We start from the raw sequence: 2,021 nt of genomic DNA, 5'->3' as shown, positions 1-2,021 counted from the left end.
AATACTATACAAAACATAGTACATCATTCTTCTTACTAAATTGAGAAGTTTGGTACAGTTGCTAGATTTGTCTATTTTTGAGGGAACAGAGGGTTGAAATTTTAATTTTCCTTAAAACTTTGCAGTTTAAATGTCAGTGAAGTGATAATTGTTTAACTACTACAGTTTTATTATTGAAAAATATGTATTATGCCCAAGGTAAAAATTATTACTCAAACTTTTTTTAAAAAAAAATGTTTCCAGCTGATCTTGTGTGTATGTGCGTATGTGTGTGTGTGTGTGTGTGTGTGTATGAGAGAGAGAGAGACAGAATAGGGGATATTACTACATACCCGCAGTGTTAATTATTTAAGAAATTCACTTGCTGATATTTAAAGACAAGAATTCATCACTCTCAGAATTAGTGTTATAAAGGCAAGATGGCATGAGATAGTTTTGGGTTAAGATATTTCCTCATTATTTCTCAAATAAATTTTAACATATTTTGGGGAGTTGGGGATTTACAGGCACTAACCACTATATATAAAATGGATAAAAAAACAAGGTCCTACTGTATAGCACAGGAAACTATACTCAATACCTTGTAATAACCTATAAAGGAAAAAGAATATGAAAAGGACTCTGTATGTATAACTGAAACACTAGGTAGTACACCAAAAATTAACACAACATAGTATACAGACTATACTTCAATTAAACATCAAACATGAGGGGGAGGGTATAACTCAGTGGTAGAGCATGTGCTTAGTATGCACAGGGTCCTGGGTTCAATCCCCAGTACCTCCACTAAAAAAAAAAAAAAATCAAATATGGCATGCATGTGGTTAAAGAAATAATATATTTGTTGGGGTAAAGCAATGGAGGGGAGGAGGATTTTTTCTAGCTTGAAGCCAAACAAAAATTATAATACAGCACCTATGTGAGTCCTCTTCACTATACTGATTTCCCTTGGAAAATAACTCCCTGTTTTTATGTTATCTACGTAGTTTCTAAGGACTAAATTAATTTTAACAAAGAGTCATATCATTTTACAGAGATCATTTTATCATCTGAAATCTGAAGACTAACACTAAAATAACCAAGATAACACTATTTAATAAACCTATAACTTAATGGCCATAGAAACTCTGACATCTATTTGAGGTTTCCTGAAAATTATGTTTTGTTCCTAAATATCTGTTATCTTACTAGAAAAAAATTCCATAAATAGAGCTTTTTTAAACCAATGATAAAAGTACAGTGCTATATGTATAATGTTAACTTAAGATTAATGTTTGTCTTTAAAAGAACCAAAATTTGTTGCCAAAATTTTTACATTTATTTCATTGTGATAAAACAACATGACAATAATTATAACAGAAAAAAAAAGAAGACAGTTAAAATTTCATGACTTTAACACAACTCAGGATGACATTCTAATCTCTGTCTGCAGCTGTAAGTCATTTTTAAATGCTGAAGACACGGATACTTAATGGCAAAACCTCCATATATAATTATTAGTTGGAAGGGAATAAGAAAATGGTCACATTTAGCCAATTGGGTGAATTTTACGTCCAGAGGTGTTTAAAGATTTTCTTTCCATTCTTGGTGAAAAGATGCAATGCCACCCCCAGAAAGTTAGGGCTACTCTCCCTACATGCCTTGCAAGTCCCACATTTCATGTCTGAAATCCAGTCTGACTTCTGCATTGACACTGGCAGGCAGCTTTAATGAAAATCATCTCCCAGGCAGCTGCAGCTTCTACTTTAGTGTTAGTCACAGCAGCTCTCCTGATTAGTCCCTGCAGGAGCTGCCACAAGGCTGAACCCAAACCTGCTCTTCAGAGTCACCAACATGCATAACATGAGGCCACAAGTTATCAAAATTCATAAACGCAACATGATAACCTTTCTGTTTGGCTTAATCACTTTGTGTGCGCAGAATAGCCACAGATATTCACATAATATGCATTGTCTAAGAACATTAAGCATAAGGCTAGTAATTTGTTATTATGTGGTTTTTGCCCACTAGTGATATACGAC

General features: G+C 33.5%; 1 non-coding gene across 1 annotated transcript; it reads left to right on the top strand.

The window, feature by feature from the left end:
• The first annotated feature begins 713 nt into the window (after positions 1 to 713).
• TRNAT-AGU (transfer RNA threonine (anticodon AGU)) lies at positions 714 to 786 on the top strand. Its single transcript has one exon. It is a non-coding gene; the product is annotated as a tRNA-Thr (tRNA).
• The last annotated feature ends 1,235 nt before the right edge of the window (positions 787 to 2,021 follow it).

The sequence above is a fragment of the Camelus dromedarius genome, chromosome 5, assembly GCF_036321535.1.
Source record: "Camelus dromedarius isolate mCamDro1 chromosome 5, mCamDro1.pat, whole genome shotgun sequence".
NCBI classification, from domain to species: Eukaryota; Metazoa; Chordata; class Mammalia; order Artiodactyla; family Camelidae; genus Camelus; species Camelus dromedarius.
The sequence above is the reverse complement of the archived record's forward strand: the minus strand, read 5'-3'. Positions and strand labels throughout refer to the sequence as shown.